The sequence below is a fragment of the Acomys minous genome, assembly GCF_964271855.1.
Source record: "Acomys minous genome assembly, chromosome: 3".
Taxonomy (NCBI): Eukaryota; Metazoa; Chordata; class Mammalia; order Rodentia; family Muridae; genus Acomys; species Acomys minous.
In genome coordinates, this window is record NC_140485.1 from 90,282,699 (window position 1) to 90,305,675 (window position 22,977).

The following is a 22,977-nucleotide window of genomic DNA, read 5'->3' on the forward strand; positions in this document are numbered from 1 at the left end:
ATGCTGCCTTCTGGAAAACCCTGCTCCAGTTTTCCAGGCTGATGCCATGTAATTGGTGCTTTAACTGTCTTCAAAAGGTCATTCTGTTTCTATCAGGCAGGTTCTTCAGGATGGTAGAAAACCCAGTAAGACTGGTGGATCCCATTATTGTGGGACAACTGTCACACTTCTCTGGCTGTGATGTGAGTCTCTTAGACAGAAACAGAACTGTATGGAATACTGTGATGGTGATTAAGGCATCCTGTAACTCCAGAGATGGTGGTTTGGGCAGAAGAATTATGTGCAGGAAAGGAAAATACATGACCATTATAATTATATATTCCAATAAGGAGAAAGTCCTGTCCTACCCACAGAGGAAGTATTCAACGTAGGCTACCAGCCACTCCATTTGATTGGTCACCAATGCCATCTTTGGGGCTATGTATGGGTCTCTGCCATTGGCAGGTCTGGACTCAGCATCAGCTGTAGCTAGGTCAGTCTTGGTGAACAGAAGTCTATGTTGTGAGCCCATGCATAAAGTCCATCCAGATTGAGCAGATGGCATATGACTTTAATTGGCATGCTGAGGCAGGACAATGTCTATGAGTTCAATGCTAGCCTGGTCTTCAGAGCAAGTTCCAGGATATCCAAGGCTACACACATAAAATATTCTGTTTTGAAAAAAATAAAAAATAAATCCCATCCTTGCCACCGTGCCCACTTTGTTTATTGTCCCGTTGGAGAATGACAGGAATGGGTGGGAAAAGAGATTGACTGTCTTGAGAATGGTTCATCAGCACCTGCTCAATTGGATTAACCTTTTGGGGAGTATTTATGAGGGACAGGAGTGTCTTAAAAATCCTTTGCCAACTTGGATAAATTTATTCACATACTTCTTCCCCTAATGTCTTTCTCACCAATATTTCAATCTTGTTTTTCCTAGTCCCTGATCATCCACCCAATATATTAGCTAGAGCCCATGAATGCATGAACAATCTCAAATCTGGTTATTTCTACTTACAAATAAAAGGTATGGCCATGCATAGTGCCAAACATTCTGCCAACTATGAAGAGTTTTTCTATTATCTCACACTCTTAAAATCCATTCAAATACACATTCCCCATGCTACTGCTTGAACAAATTAGTAATCTCACTATTCATTTTAGTAGTATAGTGCACCCCCAATGAATTACACATTATTCCTCCCATTTAGGAGTCTGCTTTGCTTTGAATCTGGTTATTGCTGTAGAAGCAATTATTGGTGTGCCTAGAGGGATATCTGTATCATTTTGCCTGACATTTCCTTCAGAGAAAGTCACTGCTTTCTTGTTTAACAGACATTGGTCAAAAGAGCAAAAGGCATGAGTACATATTCTCCTGATGTTGCAGAGACTATGTCCTCAGGTGAGATAAATGCTTAGGAAATCTGAGAGGTTAAAATTCTCAGCTTCAACAGTGTCCTACCACACATCCACAAGACAAGTTTCAAGGTCCTATTCTTTGCCACTTAATGCCTTCATTTTAACTGTTGACTCCATCCAAGGCTAAGAGTTGAATTTTTGCTGTAATTCAGCCAGTCTTATAATCTTTTATCCAATGATGCTAAGAGCAACAGACTAGCATAATAATTTTCAATATTTTCTACAAACTGTTAGAAGTTTTATATACAGAGTAACCAAATCTGTTGCCACGTTCAATTGGTGAATCAGGATAATCAAAAGCGTTTGTCTCTTAAGTTGGTAAAATAGTTCACGCCATTGACTTTTAGTACTTTCTGAGATCCAAAGGGAGTACATTTAGGTTTCAGTAACAGAAGAGGCTTCAGTAACTGCAGCTGTTGGCAGACTGGAAACTAAAAAAATCCATCCTTATATTTCTGTTGCTTTATATTAGTCAGGGTTCTCTAGAATAACCAAACTTATACAATGAATACACACACACACACACACACACACACACACACACACACACACATGCGTGTGTATGTATATATACACATGTGTGTATATACATGTACACACACATATATATATTGTTCAGTGCATGATGCTGAATGTCTCAGATGGTCTTCTCTATGACCAAAATTCCAAGATGTAAGCTTTAATGACAGTGAAGGATTGGACTTCCCTAAAAGGCAAAAGCAAGCAAAGAAAGAGCAGAACCTTCCTTCTTTTACATCCTTATATAGGCTTCTAGGAGAAGGCACAGTCCATATTAGAGACGGGTCTTTCACCTTCAAAAATCTGTGTTAAAGGTAAGTCTTCCCATGTCAAAGATACAGATACATATTAGAAATGGATCATTGGCTTCAAATTAAGCTAGAATCTCTTGTGTTTTAGTTAATTTCAGATGTAGCCAAGTTGCTATCACACAGAAATGACTTAGACTTTTTTTCTAGACAAAACACAGACTCCTGAGGATTGAATAATATTCAAGACCATACTAATGGTTAGAGAAATTCACTTGTGCATGGACCACAGTCATTGAGTTTTTTATCTGAGACATTTCAACAGTTAGACCCATCTTTTTCTATTTAGGGAGAAATGTCAGTAAAATTTCCATGTTAATGTTGAATACTAAAGTTTAGAGCAACTAATCATCTAGTTAAACTCATTCAGGCCTGTTCTTGCATGCTCACCTAGAAATTTTAAGTGTTGTATTTGTCTCTAAAATGTCCATAAGTCACTTATTCCTTAGCATTTCTTCCCTTGTAGATCAGATATCTCTTAATGTGTCATAGTCATAATTTAATAACTAGGGCATGAAATTTTCACATCCACTGCAAACTAACTTAGAAGTAAATACGAGATCAGCAGAATATGATTTAGTATAAAACTTACAACTCTGTTTTGTTTTTCTGTGCTTGTCATTAGATATTTAAGCAACAAATTGTTCTCATTTATTGTAAATTTGCATTTAATTTATAATGCATTGCACTTCCAATTATTTTCTTTTTAATTTTAATTTTTGGAGGACAGTGTTTCTCTCTGTAATAGAGACAATTATTTTCTATCATCTAAAATAGCTATTGTTAGCTTAATTGGCTTCCTTCGAAATTTACAAAAGCATGTTTTGGGCTTGGGTATTAGAATACAAAGAAGACACATTGAGCATCTTCACACACACACACTTATGTGCATATATATATATGTGGATGTTTAATGCTTGATCAACATACTGGTGTCTTAAGAGTAGGCTGCATTCTTAACAGTACATGGCCAACAGACTATGAACTCAAAGCTAGCATTAGAAGTTCCTTTCCTCACAGTCTAATGTCAAAGATTTTCTTTATATTTTTAATTTTTCTTAATATTTTTATTATATATATTTTTTATTTTTATTTTTTTACCCTACAGGTCCTTTCTGTATATATTATTGAGTGTTTTGTGTGTGTGTGTGTGTGTGTGTGTGTGTGTGTGTAATACTTGAATGTGCAGGTGAATGGGTCATTGTTTTTTGATCCTTCTCATGGGCTCTTTTCCTTCTATATATGCTGCTCACATTTACTACCTCATTGTGTCTTATTACACTGAAATGCCCATTCATACTGCCTCTCTTCTCTTCTAGCCTACTATCACATCTCTTCAACTTGTTTATAATCCACTGAGTTTACTAAAGCTACCTAATAGGTATGAGTCTATCCACTGGAGCATGACTAAGTCACCAGTAGTTTCATCACTTCAGCACTGAGTCACTGCTAGATTAGGAGTTCAAAGCCATGCTTGAGAGTATTTCACAGTCATCTTCCTGATAATAAGCTATTAAATTTTTTTCTGTGACTTTCCTTTTCTCTGACATTCCATTTAGCCAAAAAATGGGGTAATACAATGTACCACTTGTAGCTTAGCATTCAGTAATCACTTATTATCAGCACTTGACCATTCATGAGTCTCTATTAACCACCATTAACTATAAAAGAAGCTTCTCTAAACAGAAGACAGAAGTAGTCTAAGCAAATAAACACAAATAATTAAGAGACTGATAATATTTCCCTTTAACAGAGCAGGACAATAAGATTCTTTCTAGTACACTGAACTCCTTAGCCATAGGCCTCAGAGCAAATTTGTAGTACTAGGCACACACTTCCTCTTGTAGACCTGGTTTCAGTTTAAAACAAAACAAAAGAAAACAAAAATGAATTGGTTACACCATAACAAGCCTACACCTATTGCGTCAATGCACATATATTACCTACTGTGGTACATTGGCTTTCATAGACTCTTTTTTTTTTTCTTCATGTGGTTGAATGTTTGACCTATAGAATGTAGAACTATTATGGGTTGTGGCAGTGTAGGAGAAATCATGTCATTGCAGGACAGGCTTTGAGGTCTCAGATGTTCAAGCTAGGTTTCATGTCATTACCATTTATGCTGCCTGTGATTCAAGCTGTAGAACTCTTAACTCCTTCTCCAGCACCATGGTTGCTTGCACTGTTTCATGCATCACATCATGGATATTAATGACTAAATCTTTGAACTGTAAGCCAGCCCCAATTAAATGGTTTCCATTATAAAAGTTGGTATGTATCTTTCACAGCAATAGAAACTCTAAGACACCTAGCAGGTTAGAATTATAGCAAGGAAACTCCATAGCTGAGTAAAATGGTTAAAAACATTTTTTGCCTCTGTTGCTTTCATAGCATTATGAAACCAAACTAATAAGGAGAAAGCATTGTTCCCACTGCCAGTTTCACTTCACTAGATCCTACATTTAAAAAAATGGTATCATCATCAACTCACAATCTATCTCTGGAGAGTAACCAAAATCAATGGCAATCAACTCTATTATTTTGATGGCCTCTTTCATGGCAAGAACTGCTTTAGACAGTGTTCTATTTTGCTGTGAAAAAACACCATGACCATGCTAACTCTTATTTAAAAACCTATTTAATTGAGATTTGCTTACAGTTTCAAGGGTTTGTCTATTGCTGTCATAGCAGGGAGCATGACAGCATGCAAGCAGACATGGTGCTAGAGCAACACCTGAGAGTTCTACATTTGGATCTGTAGGCAGTGAGAAGAGAGCCAATGAGCCTGGCTTTGCCCTCAGAAACCTCAAAACTCACCTCCAGTGACACATTTCCTCTAACAAGGCCATACCTCCTAAGTTTCCTCAAATGGTGTCATTCCCTAGTGACAAATCATTCAAATCTATGAGACTATGAGGGAAAATCCTTTTGTTACTATTTTTTGCTTTGGTTTCACCTGTTTTTAGGCCTTATCAAAATAATCCCAATTTGACAGGCAAGATTAGGTAAAGGCATTGGATGCCAAGTCTCACAACTCCAGCTCTGTCCTTGAAAAACAAATGGCAGGGTGAGAGGAATTACTCCCAGAAGTTCTTCTCTGACATTTACACATATAGAGTTGCATGGAAAACATACACTCACACACACACACACACACATACACACACACACACACAGAGAGAGAGAGAGAGAGAGAGAGAGAGAGAGAGAGAGAGATGTTAAAACCATCCCTGATTATTCCAGTGACTTGGAGCATTATGTTTCAGAGGTTTTGGTGTTAGACTTAGCTCTTTAATCCACTTGGATTCGGTTCATGGACCTTGGTACAGAGATAAATCTAAGTTCACTATTCTAGATATAGATTTTCCCAATCTCATTCATCTAACAGACTACCCTCTCTTCAATAAAAGTCCATTGTGTTTCCTTAAAATCATCCTCAGTAGATGCATGGGTTTAAGCCTCGGTCCTCTATTCTGTGATATTGGTCTGTAGGTCTGTTCCTGTACCAATACAATGAAGTTTGGTAGTTTTTAAATCAAGTAGTATAATGCCTCAAACTTTCATCTTGTTGCTGTTTTGTATCAAGACAGAATGTAACTACACTAGTGTACTAATTCACTGTATGGCCCAAATGGCCTGGAAATTATTTTTAAAATCCATTATCTTATCCTCCCTGGTTCTAGAATTTCATCTGGGCTTATATGAGTGAGCCCCCATGACTAGCCACCTTTATTTTTCATTGGTGATGGTCTGATGTATTTTGATGCTAATTACTGCTTGCTGTCTCTGTGATCCACTTTTTGCTTAATAAAAAGCCACCCCACCTAGACAGGACAGGAGATAGGTGGGGCTGGGAGAGAGAGGAATTCTGGGGGAAAAGATGACCACTAGGAGGAGAAAGGAGAGAGACTTGAAGGGAAGAGAGGAAGGCTGCCATGGGTTATATGGAGGAGAAGCACATGGCCAGCGTGGATGGAGAATCTGACCAAGATAAAGAAAATTTGCTCCACCATGTTCATAGCAGCCTTATTCATAATAGCCAGAACATGGAAACAGCCTAAGTGTCCCTCAATAGAAGAATGGATAAAGAAACTGTGGTACATATACACTATGGAATACTATTCAGCTATTAAAAACAAGGAATTCCAGAAATTTATGGATAAATGGATTGAGCTAGAAATGATCATGAGTGAGTTAAGCCAGAAGCAGAGAGACTCAAATGGTATATACTCACTTATATCTGCATATTAGCCCAAGGGGTATGTCCCACAAAAGCCTTCACTTACCAGGAAACTGAGACAGAGGAGAGGACATTCTAGTGGGACTCTAGATGAGAGAAGCATGGAGTAGAAGGATCCAGAGGGTCCTAGAAACCTACAAGTAGAACATTATGATAGGCAGATTTGGGCTCAGGGGTCCCGCTCAAACTAAGGCACCAGCCAAGGACAATACAGGCGGTAAATCTTAAACCCCTACCCAGATCTAGCCAATGGACAGAACACTCTCCACAGTAGAGTGGAGAGTGGGATATGACTTTCTCACATACTCTGGTGCCTCACCTTTGACCATGTCCCCTGGAGGGGGAGACCTGGTGATACTCAGAGGAAGGACAGCAGGTTACCAAGAAGAGACTTGATACCCTATGAACATATACAGGGGGAGGTAATCCCCCTCAGGAACAGTCATAGGGGAGGGGAATAAGGGGAAAATGGGAGGGAGGGAAGAATGGGAGGATACAAGGTATGGGATAACCATTGAGATGTAACAAGAATAAATTAATAAAGGAGAAAAATTAAAAAAAAGAATATTACAAGTATTTGAGATTATGGATGGAAGGTAAATTGATAGAAGTTATTAGAAACACATGGCATAGGACTGAGGCAGGGATCCCATGCCTGCTCCACAATGAGAGGCAGTTTTGAGGATTAATATCTGCCCTGCTCCAGGTTAACTAAGGCTATTTTAAAATATAACAAGTGTCTGTTTCTTGATTGATTAATAGCCAGGCCTATAGATAATAATACATAAAATTTAAAAACAATAATTTTTTTTTATTCAAGATAGCTTTAGCCAGGGCTTTTGTTTTTTGGTAATTGTATGAAGAATGGTATCAATCTTTTCATGGAAGATGAATTGATCACATTAAGTGGCAGATATTTTAATAATAATTTTTCTAATCCATGCAAATGGAATTCTGTCCTGCTTACTTCTTATTACTATGATAAACATCATGAGTAAAAGGGATTAATTTCATCTTAAAACTCTGAGATCACGTTCCATCTCTGAAGAAAGTCAGATCAAGAAAATTCTGAAGGTAGGAGCTGAATCAGATAGCATGGGGCAATGCTGCTTACTGGTCTACCTCACGGTTCCTTCAGCCTGATTTCTTATACAATTCCGGTCCACCTACTCAGGGGCATCACAGCTAACAATGGACTGGGCCCTCTAGCATCAACCATTTATCAAGTCAATGTCTCATATACTTGCCTACACGCCATCTGATGAAGATATTTTCTCAATTGGCATTCTCTCTTCCCAGATGATGCTACCTTTTCTCATTCTAAAATACTGTCCAGCACAAAATGTTTCCCATGTGAGTGTGTGTTTGTGTGTGTGTGTGTGTGTGTGTGTGTGTGTGTGTGTGTGTGTACATATGTGTGTACATTCATGTACCTTGGTTTCTTATATTTAAATCTTAGTTCCTATCATGAAAAGACTTAAAAATCCAACTTCTCAAACCACTTTTTACCAGACTTCTTTCTTTTACAAAATTAGAACAATAAGTTATTTCCTATGAACTTGCCTTCAAATTTAAAGTAAAAGAAAAGGAAAAATATTAGAAAGAAGAAAACACGAGAATTCTAACACGATATAAATATGATTATGTTTAAGTTACAAAGGAAAGCTATCTTCCAGCATCTGTATAATGTATCCACAGGAATATATTGTAGATTGCATAACTCTTTTCTCCTAATCAACACATTCACTGCAGGAGGGAGAAGAGGCTCCCAAGACACCTGAGGGAAACAAAGCATCTCATGTCTGGGAAATGAAAACTTGTAAAATTACTGAGGCACAGTCTCCAGCTTTATAGAAGGCATAATCTGTGATAGAGTGAAGAAAGCCCACCCTGTGGAGCTGTGAGAAAAGAAAAGACATTCTCTAATCTCACTATCTGCCTCTCAAGCTCAGTAGACAGCTCCAGTTTGCAGCTCTGAGTTGGAGTGGACTCTTCACAGATGCATCTGTTTTGGAGTCACCAGTTAGTAAAATTTCCTCCATACTCTTGTTACTAACTCCAGTAAAAACTCATTGGTTTACCAACTTGGATCGTGGTGAATTTTGACTTTGGTCTATACTGGGTTCCTCGCTGAGGTGAGTAGACTTGTGCCAAGACTCCATAAATGTATTATATTAACAGAACAATAGAGAATTTGTTTTTAAAATGTAGCCGAAGAAGCAAATTAGAACATCTAACAATGTTAAAAAAGTTATAATTATCTGATAATCTCTTTAAACCTCAAAAATTCTGAATACTATACAGATGTAATAAAGAAAACAACATTTCATCTCCATAGTAATAAATTTTCTGTAAAGGCTGCTTCATTTCTAAGATATAAAAATATGAAACCAGTATACATTTGCACTGATTTTGTAAAGATGTTCAAATCTTAGTAAAATGTTACCAAAATACAAAAGTATGTTTTCAAAATTTTTAAATATATTCTAGAATATTTCCCAAGAAGACCTTAAATAAATATGAAGCTTTAATTATAGCATGCACGTGTACCATCAGTATAAAAAATGTTAAGAACACAGGGTCAATTAAAATGTATTATGATAATCTATGCAAAAGAATCCTATTGAACCAGTGGATGTTTTTGTACAACAATAGTGTGTTGATTCCCTCCAAATGTAATTGTGACATGAAATAGCAGCTTTGGAGTTAGGCACTAGGGTTTATGTTTGAATAAATTCTGATGTATCAGTACAGTGGTTTGTACTAAGGGTAAGCTACAGATTAAGCCTTGGACTGAGGCTTCAGTGTAAATCTGTAAAGTGACTTTGCAGAAATTGATGAATAATAAAGTTATATTGCATTGAGTTTATTGCTTAATCATGTTAATAAAGTATAAATTTTGTTTCTTTTATTTTGATTTTCTTCCTTTTTGTTTAATTTTATTATAATTTATTCAAATTACATCCTGATTGTTATTCCCTCACTTGTATCTTCCCATTCCCTCCCTTCTTCCCTCTTTTGCCCTATTCCCCTCCCGTAGTTCTCTGACTGGGGGGGGCTAATCCTCCACTGTATGATCACAGACTATGAGGTCTTATCAAGATACCTGGCTTCGGCTTCCTCTGTGTGCCAGCCCAGCTTCCTCACCAAGGGGAAGTGATCAAATCGGGGGCAGCAGAGCTCATGTAGGAGGCAGTCCCCACTCCCCCAACAATTGGGAAGAATGAGCTATTCACTTGTTAGATCTGACCAGGGGTTCTAGGCTTAGTGTATGCATTGTCCTTGGTTGGTGCAACAGTTTGTGGAGGCCCCTTTTGGGTCCAGATCCAATTTTGTGTATATCAGGCTGGCCTAGAATACACAACATGACATCTTGAACACTTTATTCTTCTACCTTTACCTCCAAATTATAGGTAGTTGCCTTTGAAAACAATTAAGTTTCAAGGGTAAAGTTCCACTTATATTTCAAATTAGTGACTTGATTTCAGGAAGTTTAGCCATATTTCAAATTCTTTCTTCCATGACTGTCTCGCAAGAATTCAATAATCCAAGAGGGTGCTCAGTAGAATGTAGTAGCTTGCATTATGGTCACAGACTTCTGGAACAGAGACACATGAGTATTTGTTTGCACCATGAAGTCTATAGCGATCTTTACAACATATTCATTAACAGCAGTATAACCATCGAGCAGCATTCCATTTTCATCACCTCCCAGCTTCTGACAACCACAATTGTATTCCCAGCATCTGTGGGACTGACTAACATCATAATGCCATACAAATGGAGTCATACAGCGTTTGTCCTTCTGGAACTGTCTTGCTTCACTGTGTCTTCAGGCTCTCCTTGTTTGTGTCAGCAGTATTCATAATAGTCAATCTATGAAAAATAATCCAAATGTCTATGAACAGGTCAATTGAGGAAGAAAAAGCAGGTAAAGTAATGCCTTAAAATATGGAGCTGAAGTTTAAGGGTAAATCATGTGTTTACCATTTCTGAGGCTAAGGAGTTGCTCCAAATCACTACATGAAAAATATAACCAATTTTTATTATACTTTAAAATAATTATTCTTTTATTTTACTTATGTTTTTATTTTTCTATTCGCCTCTTTTTTGTTGCTATTATCAACTTCTTATATTTAATTATTTATAGTTTTCAATTTAATAAAATAGAACAAAAAGAATGAAATTTGAAATAAGCCTGAAATAATGCAATTTTAGTAGTTGAAACCTTGTGGTGTCTTCTAGCAGAAAATGAACAACTGAGATGGTCAATAGTCAGCCTCTAGGTGTTTTTTCCTCTATTGCCAGCATCTCTAAGAGCTTCATGCTGTGGAGGCTGATTCAGCCAAGATTTCTGCAGAGAAATTGTACACTTTAGGTGGTTATTTTAATTATAACTGCTAATTAGAAACACTAAAACCTGAGTGTTCCATTGTGCGTACATATTGGTTTGGGGGTTAGAATCATTGTAAAGGAAGCACTTTCAATACATTGTGTGCTGTTGTTTGTTTGCTTTTGAGGTTGTATTTTAATTACGTATTTCAATAGGCTACCACTAGCTGCTAAAAGTCTTGACCAAGCTTGCTTTCATTCCTGTCTTATACTTTAGCATTCTTAGTATTTTAATAAGGGTGCCTATGTTACATACTGAGATGTTCCACTTTAGTGTAATTTTATCTATTTCACTACTGCATAGAAAAACAAAAGAAAACATTAGATATTTTATGACTTATCATCTAGTCTCTCTATGGTTAAGGAAATTGGCAAGGATATACAAATATTATTTAAAGCCAAAATCTTGAAAATAATAAAATATAAAATGATTAGTAATGCTCTGCAATTAAAAATATAATTTTGTATAGTTTTTCCTCTGGTATACTTCATTTAAATCTATGTGAATAACTTGAAGCTTTTTAATGTCTGGGCTCTGTGGTCTATAACAGTGTCATCTTTGCTAGGATGTATATAATTTTCTTGTAATAAAATGAATTTTTCTGAATTAACTTTGTACTTCATACACAGTGAATAAATTCCACAATAAATATTTAATTCACTTGGTTCATACTAACTACTTGTCTTATACCCTGAGTATTGATATTTTTCTTTTTTTATTTTATTTTATTAATTTATTCTTATTACATCAAGGCTAGGCTCACAACCATAAATATAAGAGTATTGATATTTTTCTAAGTAGAGTTTTTAACATTTAGAATAAAATTTATTCAATTTTGGGAATTACTTAGGCACCATGTTTACTTAACAAACACATTATCTTTTCTATTTTAAAAATGAAATTTTGGTTAGCACAATAAGCTTCACTGTGATATTTCATACATACATATCATTAATGATTTACTTTTATTTCCAGTCCTAATTATTCTCTTCTCTCTTTCTACAGAAGATACAATGTTCTGCGTGTGCACTACATCAACTTTTTAGGGACAATGTGGGGTTTGATTAGGACCAACAGTATGCTTTTCAATCATTCATTCAAAAAATTCATTTTATGCCTACCAAACACCAAACAATAAACATTAAAGTAAACATAACTGCTAAAAATTTCTCAAAGGAATTGCTGTAATAACAAGATGCTGAGATCCACAGCTAAACTTTGCAATGAAGTTGAGGGAGTCTTATGCAAGTGTCTGCTTTTAACTTATTAAGATCCTACTATTTTTTCAAATTCTATTCTTTTTTAATTTTAGTAGAAGAGGACATAAGACATAACAGTGATGACCTAGCACTGCTTCTACAATCAGGAGGCTAAGAACCTGCTGGAAGACACAGGTCTTTTCTTATTTTTCTTTTTTTTTTTTTCTTTTTTTTTTTTTTTTTTTTTGAGACAGGGTTTCTCTGTGTAGCCTTGGCTGTCCTGGACTCGCTTTGTAGACCAGGCTGGCCTCGAACTCACAGCGATCCGCCTGCCTCTGCCTCCTGAGTGCTGGGATTAAAGGCGTGCGCCACCACGCCCGGCTTATTTTTCAATACTTAAAATCTGGAATTTTTTATGTTGTACTTTGTCTTTTTTCTTGTTCTTTCGGTTTTTTAAAATCTCATGTTTTTTTATTATTATTATTCTCTAAAACACTGTTCTGTTTTTTTTTTCCCTGTTAGGGTAAAACTATACTTCTCCATCTTCCCTGTTCTTCATGCCTATGGCATTTGTTATCTACTCTTTTCCCATTAAGCTGACTTTTCAAAATTTCAACATATTTAAATAAGTTTCTTTTTTTTTTTTTATTCACTTTACTTTCCAATCTTAAGCCCTCCCTCCTCTCTTCCTGGTCCCACCTTCCCTTGCTCTTCCTGCTATCCCTTCTCCCCTACTTCTCAGAAAAGGTGAGCCCTGCCCCTACCAACTTACACCTTCAACTCTGTGTTTTTATGTGATTTATCTTTCTAAACCATGTTTTAAAAACTATTTCAATATTTTAATTAATTCATTTATCTTTCACTTTACATCTCAACCATAGCCTCCTCCTCCTCCCTTTTCTCCCAGTCTCATCCTCCCTCTTTCCTGTGTCTCCTGTCCTCTACCCCTCAGAAAAAGGGAACACTCCCCCACACCTCAGCATACGAAGTCTCATCAGAGCTGAGCATATCCTCTACCCCTGTAGCCTTGCAAGGGAACCCCACCAGAAAGAAGTGATTGAAAAGTGTGCTACAATCCTTGCCATAGACATCCCTGGCTCCTCTTATTCAAGATCCAGGCCATGGAATCTCTTCTCACTGCAGGCCTTCTGTCCTCTGTTCTTCCCTCCCCACATAAATCCCCACCCTCATTTTCCTCAGCACTTCCTCTCCTATCCTGGTCGTTCTCTTCAAGAACTTCTGCTACTTTGTCTGATTCTCCTTCTCAGAGAGAGTCATGCATCTTCCTTTGGTCCTTCTTTGTTACTTAGCTTCTTTGGGTCTGTAAATTAAAGTATGGTTTTCCTATACTATATGGCTAATATCCTCTTATAAGTGAGTACATATCATGTATGTCTTTCTGGGTCTGGGTTACCTCCCTCAGGATGACCTTTTCTAGTTCAGTTTCATTTTTCGAGACTTAAATGTCTTGTCATGCATGTCTTTGACTTGCTTGTTTAGAGTTACACCAAGATACTTTATACTATTTGTGGCTATTGTGAAGGATGTTGTTTCCATACTTTCTTTCTCAGGCCATTTGTTGTTTGTATACAGTAGGACTTCTGAGTATTTCTAGTTAATTTTGTATCCAGCTACTTTGCTGAAGGTATTCATCAGCTGGAGAAGTTCTCTAGTAGAATTTTGGGCATCACTTATTTATACTATCATATCATCTGTGAATAGGGAAACTTTGACTTCCTCCTTTCCAATTTATATTTCATTGAGCTCCATTAGTTATCTCACGCTCTAGCTAGGATTTGAAGCAATATATTGAAGATATATGGGGAGAGTGGACAGAGTTGTCTTTTCCTTGACTTCAGTAGAATTGTTTTAAGTTTCTCTCCATTTAACTTGATGTTAGCTATTGGCTTGCTGAATACTGCCTTTATTGTGTTTAGTTATGTGCCTTGTATCCTTAATTTCTCTAAGACTTTAAACATGAAGAGCTGTTGGGTTTTGTCAAAAACTTTTCCAGCACCTCATGAGATGGTGATTTTTTCTTTCCGTTTGTTTATATGGTGGATTACATTGATGAATTTTCATATGTTGAAGCATCCCTGCATCCCTGAGATGAAGTCTACTTGATCATGAAGGATGATAGATTTCATGTGTTCCTGGATTCAGTTTGTGAGTATTTTACTTAGCACTTCTGCATCAATGTTCATGAGGGAAATTGGTCTGAAATTATCTTTCTTTGTTGGGTCTGTGTGTTTTACATGGCAGGATAACTGTGGCTGCATAGAATAAGTTTGGCAAAAAAATTTTTTGGGGGGTTGGGATACTTTTAAAGACTACTTGTGTTTTCTTAGGAGTTATAAGTCTATTTATATAGTTTGCATGATCTTGATTTAATGTTGGTAACTGCCACCTATCAAAAAATTCCCCATTCCATTTAGATTATCCAATTGTGGCATACAAGTTTTTGAAGTATGACCAAATTTTCTTGGTATCTGTTGTTATGTCCACCTTTTCATTTCTACTTTTGTTAATTAGGATACTATTCCTGTGTCTTTTACTTAGTTTGGCTAAGAGTTTGTCTTTCTTGTTGACTTTCTTGAAGAACCACCTCTTGGTTTTGTTGATTTTCTGTATTATCCCTTTATTTCAACATTTTTGGTTTCATCCCTGAGTTTGATTTATTGTCCTCTATTCCTCTTGGGTTTGTTTTCTTCTTTTTCTTCTAGAGCTTTCAGATGTGCTTTAAAAATATTTGTATGCAGTCTTACTGAGCACTCACTGCTGTGAGATTTCCTCTTAGCACTGCTTTTATTGTGTCTCATAAGTTTAGGTATGTTGAGCCTTCATTTTCATTGAATTTTAGAAAATCTTTTATTTATTTATTTCCTCCATAACCCAGAGGCCAATGAGTAGAGAGCTGTTCAGTTTACAACTCAATTGTTTTTCCCTCAGTTATATCCTCCCATTCCTCCCTCCCTCCATCATTCACCCTATTCCCATCTCCTAGCTCTGTGACTGAAGGGGACCTCCTCCCCCACCATATGGTTACAGCCTATAAAGTCTCATCTTGGTAGCTTGTTTATCCTTTGTCTGAATACCACCAGGCAGCCCAACAAAGGGGAAGTGGTTAAATATGGGGCACCAGAGTTTATGTCAGAATAAGTCCCCTCTCTCCACATAACTGTGGAGAATTTCATGTTTATTGGCTAGATCAGAGTAGGGGTTCAATATTTACTGCAGTAGTTTGAGCAGATGCCCCTGGGTCAAGACCTGACTATCATGATGTTCTTTTTATAGGTATCTAGGACACTCTGGAACCTTCTATTTCCCCATTATCCCATAGTACTCTCGTCCAGAGTCCCAACTGGAAGTCCTAGCATCTAGCCCAATCTCCTGGTAAGTGAAGACTTTCATGGAACATCCCTTTTGGGCTATTGTACAATTATTAATAAGTATATACCATGTGAGTCTTTCTGTATCTGAGATAACTCACTCAGTATGGTCATTTCTAGTTCCATCTATTTGTACACAAATTTTGGGATTTTCTTGTTTTTAATAGCTGAGTAGTATTTCATAGTGTAAATGTAACACAGTTTCTTTATCCATTCTTTGACTGAGGGACATTTAGGTTTTTCCATGTTCTGGTTATTATGAATAAGGCTATTATGAATATGGTTGAACATATGTCCCTGTGTGGTGAAGCATCTTCTGGGTATATTCCAAGGAGTGGAATAGCTGAGTCTTGAGGAAGCCCTATTCCTGGTTTTCTGAGAAAGCACCAGATAGATTTCCAAAGTGGCTGTACTAGTTTCCGTTCAGATATAGGGTTGGTGAAGATCTTTTCCCAGTCTGTAGGCTGTTGCTTTGTTCTGTTGACAGAATCTTCTGTATTACAGAGGCTCCTCAGCCTTATGAGTTCCCATTTATTAATTGTTGACTTTAAGGCCTGGGCTTTTCAGAAAGCTGTCTGCTGTGCCAATGTGTTCCAGGCTCTCCCCCACTTTTTCTTCTAACAGATTTAGTTTCTCTGTTTTTATGTTGAGGTCTTTAATCCACTTGGACTTGAGTTTTGTACATAGTGATGAAAATGTGTCTAATTGCATATATCTACATGTAGACATCCAGTTAGAGCAGCACCATTTGTTGAAGATTTCATCCTTTTTCCAATGAATAGATTTGGCAACTTTGTCAAAAATCAAGTGTCCATATGTGTGTGGATTTATTGCTGGGTATTCAATTCAATTCCATTGGTCAACCAGCCTATTGGTATACCAGTATTATGCTGTTTTAATTACTGTTGCACATGACATCTATCCAAACCCTCTGACATTCATAGTCTTTGTTGAAAAGTCAAGTGTAATTTTGATATGATTGCCTTTTTGTGTTACTTGGTCTTTTTCTTTTCAGATTTTAATATTTTTTCTCCTTTCTGTACCTTTCTTTTATCCTCCATTCCTCAATTACTCTTCAGCAATTAGTCCCTCTAGCTAGTTGTGAACAACAATTGGTGTCTTTGGCCACTTGATGTCCACTTGTTCAATTCTTCCTACTGCAGAACCACCAAGACTTCCCTTCTCATTCTGAAGCTGATATATGGGAAAATTCCTTTAAATTGAGTGAGCTGAAATATTATTTCTATAATCTATGCTTGATAGGGTCCATATCAGTAAACTCAGCAAATCCTAGCTTTCTATTTGTTCTGTCATTATCCCACATTCTTAATATCTATTCCCACATATTTTTATACTTGTATTTAATTTTCTCAAAAAGAAGTCATTGAGTGGTATAGGGCATGTCATACTGCATATGTTACCTCCAGGGTTCTGTGCAGTCTTTTGTTTTTTTAATTTATTCTTATTACATCTCAATGGTTATCCCATTCCTTGTACCCTCCCATTCCTCCCTCCCTCCTTTTTTCCCCTTACTCCCTTCCCCTATGACTGTGACTGAGGGGGACTTCCTCTCCCTTTATATGCTCATAGGGTATCAAGTCTCTTCTTGGTAGCCCGCTATCCTTCCTCTGAGTGCCACCAGGTATCCCCATCCAGGGGACATGGTCAAATATGAGGCACCAGAATACATGTGAAAGTCATGCCACACTCTCCACTCAACTGTGAAGAATGTCCTGTCCATTGGCTAGATCTGGGTAGGAGTTTGAAGTTTATGGCCTGTACTGTCCATGGCTGGTGCCATAGTTTGAGCGGGAACCCTGGGCCCAAATCTGCCTATCATAATGTCCTTCTTGTAGGTTTCTAGGATCCTCTGGATACATCAACTTTGCCATTCTCCCATGCTTCTCTCATCTAGAGCACAATAGGATGAACTCCCCTCTGTCACAGTTTCCTAGTTAGTGAACACTTTCAGGAGACATGCCCCTTGGGCTAGTATGCAGATATAAGTGAGTATATACCATTTAACTCTTTCTGCTGCAGGGTTAACTCACTCATTATGATCATTTCTAGTTCAATCCATTTGTCCACAAATTTCAGAATTCCTTGTTTTTAACAGCTGGGTAGTATTCCATAATGTAAATATACCACAGTTTCTTTATCCATTCTTCTACTGAGGGACACTTAGGCTGTTTCCATGATCTGGGTATTATGAATAAGGCTGCTATGAACATGCTTGAGCAAATTTTCTTGCTGTGTGCTGGAGCATCTTCTGGGTATATTCCAAGGAGTGGAATAGCTGAGTCTTGAGGAAGCCCTATTTCCAGTTTTCTGAGATATCATCAGATAGATTTCCAAAGTGGCTGTACTAGTTTGCATTCCCACCAGCAATGAAGGAGTGTTCCTCTCTTTCCACATCCTTGCCAGCATGTGGTGTCGCTTGAATTTTTTATCTTAGCCATTCTGATGGGTGTAAGATGGAATCTCAGAGTTGTTTTGATTTGCATTTCCCTGATGATTAAGGAGGTTGAGCATTTTTTAAGTGTTTCTCAGCCATTTGATATTCCTTTGTTGAGAATTCTCTGTTTAGTTACAAGCCCCATTTCTCAATTGGTTTATTTGGTTTGGTAGTGTTTAACTTCTTGAGTTCCATATATTTTTTCGATATTAGACCTTTGTCAGATTTGGGTTGGTGAAGATCTTTTCCCAGTCTGTAGGCTGTTGCTTTGTTCTGTTGACCGTGTTTCCTGCCTTACAAAAACTTCTCTGTCTCATGAGGTCCCATTTATTAATTGTTGACATTAAGGCCTGGGCTGTTGGTGTTCTGTTCAGTAAGTTGTCTCCTGTGCCAATGTGTTCCAGGCTCTTCCCCACTTTTGCTTCTAACTGACTTAGTGTCTCTGGTTTTATATTGAGGTCGTTGATCCCCTTAGATCTGAGTTTTGTGCAAGGCAACACATATGGATCTGGTTGCATTTTTTTACTCATAGACATCCAGTTAGACCAGCACCGTTTGTTGAAGATGCTATCTTTTTTCCATTGAATAGATTTGGCATGTTTGTCAAAAATGAATTGACCATATGTGTGTGGATTCATATCTGGGTCTTTGATTCGATTCTACTGATCAAGCAGCCTATTGCTGTGCCAGTACCATGCTGTTTTAATTACTGTTGCTTTATAACACAGCTTGAGATCAAGTTTGGAGATTCCTCTGGAGGATCTTTTCTTATACACGATTGCTTTAGCTATTCTGGGTCTTTTGTTTTTCCATATGAAGTTCAGAATTGAACTTTCAATGTCTTTAAAAATTGTGTAGGTATTTTGATAGGGATTGCATTGAATCTGTACATTGCTTTTAGTAAGATGGCCATTTTTGTATGTTAATTCTCCTGATCCATGAGCAAGGAAGATCATTCCATCTTCTCATGTCATCTTCAATCTCTTTCTACAGAGTTTTAGTTTTTTTCAAACAAATCCTTCACTTGCTTGGTTAGAATAACTCCTAAATATTTTATATTGCTTGTGGCTAATGTGAAGGGTGTGGTTTTCCTTATTTCTTCCTCTGCAAGCTTGTCATTTGTGAATAAGAAGGCTACAGACTTTTTTGAGTTAATTTTGTATCCAGCCAATTTGCTGAAGGTGTTTATCAGCTTTAGTAGTTCTCTGGTTGAATTTTGAGGGTTACTTATGTACACTATCATATCATCTGCAAATAGGGATAATTTGACTTCCTCCTTTTCCATTTGGATACACCTCTTTTCTTTTTGTTGTCTTTTGCTTTGGCTAGAACTTTGAGTACTATATTGAAGAGATACAGAGAGAGTGGGCAGCCTTGCCTTGTTCCCTATTTTAGAGGTATTTCCTTGAGTATCTCACTATTTAAGTTGATTTTGGCTATTGGCTAGCTGTATATAGCCTTTATTATGTTCAGGAAAGTGCGTTGTATCCCCGATCTCTCCAAAACTTTAAACATGAATGGGTGTTGGATTTTATCAAATGCTTTCTCTGCATCAAAGGAGATGATCATGTGGGTTTTTTATTTTCAGTGTGTTTATATGGTAGATTACATTGATGGGTTTCCATATATTATACCATCCCTGCATGCCTAGAATGTAGCCTATCTGGTCATGGTGAATGATATCTTTGATGTGTTCTTGTATTTGTTTTTATTGGCTGCATCTTTCTGCATTTGAGTATGAATTTTACATGTGTCCTCCATTATCATCCTCATTACTAAGGATTTGAGCTAGTGTCTCGGACAGAACTGTTCACCGAACTGAGCTAGTGTATCAAGGTGAACTGCATGCTGAGCTGAGCTAGCGTCTCAGGGGGAACTGTGCGCTGAGCTGAGCTAGTGTCTTGGCAGGGACTGTGCACTGAGCTGAGTTAGAATCTCTGTGGTACTGCACGCTGAGCTGAGCTAACATCTCCACGGCAAAACTGCGCGCTGAGCTGAGCTTGGGTCTCAGAGGCCAAACTGCATGCCGAGTCCAGTTTGGGTCTCAGGGCACCACGTGATGTGGCCCAAATCCTGCCCAGAGTCACCTCTCCAGCAGCAACTCCCACCGGCCACCATACCAATCGCCTCCGCTGGAGGGCTATGAGCTACAAAACTCAGCCGCCACCGCCACTGCTACCACTGCTGCCACTGCTGCCACTGCCCTCCGATCTGAGAAAATCTGTGCTCCTCCCGTGTGCAGGGGCACACAGGTACTCTGCACCCTGGTCCCTTTGAAGTGTGGAGCACTTCTGCTGCAGTGGTATGAGGACCTTGCTGTTCCTGGTTCAGAATTCTGTGCAATTCCCTGAATTTTTTACTGGAGCTTCTAAGCAGGGTCCACACTGCTCACAGCCATCTTGGATCTCCTCTGTGCAGTCTTACATATAGTTATAGTTTTAGAAGCAATGATGATGGTGGGTCATGAGTGGAATCAGCATAGTCTTGATGGAAATTCCTTCTGAGAAAGTCATTGTTGGTTGATAATGCAAGATTAAATGTTTGAGGCACAAGTGAAAAGAAATTGCAGGAGTTGGTACATGGCTGCATCCATTACTAGGTATTGGGAGAACATTTCTTCAGACAAAATAAGTTCATTAGAACATGAGAAGAACTCCATGTCTTGATTTCTTCAGGATCCTCCCACATATCACCACCAAATGTTCCAGGATCACTTTTTTTAATTCCTGATCAGTGCCATCACTTTATGTGCCTAGGATGGGATTTAAATGTGTGTTGTAAGTCATCCAGTATTATAAAACAGGTCATGTTCAGTAGATAGATTTTCTCAAGGCACACTTAGAAATTTTTGGATTTTTATATGTGTATTTATAAGCTGGGAAATTGCATCTCTGAGCTCAATATTCTCATTTTTAATTTTCCTACTACTGTCACAAAATTCCATAACCAAAAATGACTTATGGAAATGTTTATTTTAGCTAACAGTTCCTGAGGGATAAGACTATCATGGCTTGTAGGTGTAGTAACAGGATCATGAACTTGAGAGATGACATAGAAAACAAGAGAATAAACTGGAAGTAGGACAAAAAGATATACTCTCAAGCCCACCCCCTAGTGACATATTTCCTCAAGGAAAAGCACGCGTCCTAAAGCTCATGAAATAGTACAACCAATTGGCAAACAAATATTTAAATACATAATACTTAAGGGGGACATTTCTCATTCAAACCACTTTAGTTACTTAATCCAAAGACCTTACACACCACTAGTTTGTATCATTTTATTAATTTTCAAGAAATATCCCAATGTTTTAAACATATAATCTCTAAAGGCCTTACTCAGCCTCAGGGGCTGAAGACATAAGTCAGTTCGTAAAGTGCTTGACACACAAGAAGTGAATAAATGACAGCAATTTTACTTACTCTGCATAGTTTTGTACATATTTCACATCATGGATTATCAGTGATCTCCATAGTCCAGAACAGTCATTAATAACTTAAGCCTTTGTCAAATAAGAAAGCAAACATCAGAAAACACTGAAAAGCATTCTCACAATGCTGGGTTATTTTTTAGAACAATTATGGGTAACATAATCTGTGGGGATTATACTCTCTATATCATTTTTCATTCATGACATAATGTAGGGCCTCAAAAGTTTATTTTGAATTTTTTCTAATTTCAAAATTTTAGCCTGTGGATGTATAGCTGAAAAATTATATTTTCTTTTCCAGATATAAATCTGTTTTTCAGTAACATACTAACTAATGCAGCCAATATTTTCTCTCTGGTTATGGTTTGTTTAGATACTGTATGTTATACATAGAAAATAGAAGTTATTAACTTTAACACAATAGCAAATTTAATAGCTTTTTATTTTATTTTTATCACTTTATGCTCTCTTTAATTTTAGTACTAATATTGATGTTTATATTTTGTCTCATAGTTAGAGTGCACACATAATCTGATTTTAAAGTTACTCTCCCATATTTTCTTCAAAGCAATACAATACTCACAGAAAGAATCCTAGAAACACCTGACTTTTTGTACATGTGGTATGAAGTAGCAACTAATAGTTTTTTCCACTAATGAAAGCTTTAATATCCATGTATTAAAATGTCTTAATACCTGATTAAGTTACAATATTTTGTTTCATATTTTAATGCTAAGTTATTTGCTTTAAAAAAAACAGGTATTTTATATATTTTTCAAAGTTGTATTTAATATATTGAAGTGATCTACTAGGATGTGATTAGAATTAGAATAAACAGCAATTCAAGAAAATAGAATATTTGTGATAATGATCCCTTTCACAGCGGCTACTTTTATGACTTAGAAGTGTATCACTATGAATTTAAGTCTATATTGACAAGTATTCTCCCTGATTTACAATACTGTTTCACAGTCTTTTATCTATTATTTACACTAAGAAGAAAAGGCATACTCTTCCAGCAAAGGTAAGCCTGTGTTATCCTTAAAGATTTTATACTCCTTACTTTCAGTTTTTGGTCTGGACTTGGGCTATTTATCCCGGTTTTAAAATTTATCATTTTTTAAATTTTTGTTTTTAATATTTCCTTTCCTTCTGAATTCCTAGTCTCACTTCACTTTTTATTTTTTATTTGTTGTTGTTGTTATTTTGCAAGGAGAAAAAAGGATTTGAATTAGATGATTTGGTAGTAATCTGAAAATTATGCTGGTAGAATTCAGGTTTATTCTAAGTATTTCCAGAATTGTTTGAAAAAGGAGGGGAGATCCCCCTGAAAGTTGAACAGCACTCTATAACTTAGGATGCAGGACTTAACAAAAAAAAAAGGAAAGCAAGATAGGAAGGATGCCATTACCATTCTTTTACTCCTCACTGTGGCCACAGTTTAGCCATCTACCACAGATTGTTGCCACTTCATCCTCCCAGACATAAAGAACTAAAATAATCCCTTACAGCCAAGGCTACACAGAAAACCTATTTCTCAAAAAAACAAAAATAAATAAATACATAAATACATAAAGTAATCCCTTCATTATTCAATTGGCTGTTGACAAGAAATTTGTCACACACATACACACACACACACA